The sequence below is a fragment of the Tarenaya hassleriana genome, unplaced genomic scaffold, assembly GCF_000463585.1.
Source record: "Tarenaya hassleriana unplaced genomic scaffold, ASM46358v1 Cleome92, whole genome shotgun sequence".
Taxonomy (NCBI): domain Eukaryota; kingdom Viridiplantae; phylum Streptophyta; class Magnoliopsida; order Brassicales; family Cleomaceae; genus Tarenaya; species Tarenaya hassleriana.
The window spans coordinates 297,005-298,285 of record NW_010971581.1 but is presented as its reverse complement, the minus strand read 5'-3'; positions in this window follow the sequence as shown (position 1 = coordinate 298,285).

Below are 1,281 nucleotides of genomic sequence, written 5' to 3'. Positions count from 1 at the left end.
GACATCGGTAGTCACGAGAGTGACGGGCGCAGGAGACGCGCACGATCGCATGTGATGCGATGGCCAACGTCACGCGGGTGACGGGCGTGGATTCGCTCCTGGTCATGGATTTGACCAGGGTATATGGCTAAGCCTTATGGTGGATTCCATACGGGCGTGTTTGTGTCTGCTATTGATGTGCTTACTGTGTTTTACTTATTGCATGTGGTTATGGAAATGTCGACTGTACCGTTCTCGTTGGGAACGGGATTTCCGGGTTCAACCCGGGCTACTCACTAAGCAGTTGTGCTTAGCCCTCGTGGTTTACATTTTTCAGATCACGAGGATTACGCCTAGCGCATCCGGCAGACAACGACCTGAGAGAGGCAACATCATGTACGGGATTTACATTTTGGGTTACGAGACTTGTGTTTCCCGCATTTTGTACGGCTAAATTATAACTATTCGGACATGTGTCATTTTGCGATACTGATCGCCTGTTGTATTTTCCGCTGCTTACTCTGGTTTATTTAAAATGTTTTTCGATTTCGTATTTTTGCTTCCGCATTATTATTATTTTATTACTATTGTCCATGTGGCACAACCCGTATACTGTACACGGGTTACGGGTGTCACATGCTCCATTTCCGACGCGTAGATCTGCTTCTCCCTTAACTAGCATCCTACTTCTTCTTAGTCCCTGCACATTTTCACAAATGTGTGAGGCACTTCCGGTATCTAATACCCATGAAGATATAGTACAGATGTTAGCCTCTATAACGTGGATACCTGAGGCAGGAGCTTCACCAAGCTTCTTGTCCTTCAGATCCTCCAAGTAAAGATGACAATTACGCTTCTAGTCTCCAGACACTCCGCAGTAATGACAGTCACCCTTATCGGGCTTAGGCTTGGGCGTAGAGGCAACTTTTGCCTTTTTCGCCACCTTCTTTTTGGTTTCCCCCCGCCGCTTCTTGCTGGAGTTTTTCTCAACAGCAAGCACAGTCTTGGGCACCACGATATCCTGCTCAGCCGATTTCAGCATCCCATGCAGTTCGGCTAAGCTCTTAGTCATCCCATGCATGTGGTACTGCATCACAAACTGGTTATAGTCCTCGGGTAATGACATTCGGATCAAGTCTGCAACCAAGTCACCATCGAAGTTCACTCCCATATGCTCAAGTTCCTCAACATGAGCTCGCATGTTGAGGACGTGGGTGTTGACAGAGCTACCTCTCGGCATCTCCGTCTTCACCAGAGCTTTCAGCGTCTTGTACTTTTCAGTACGCGCTAGCTCCTCAAACA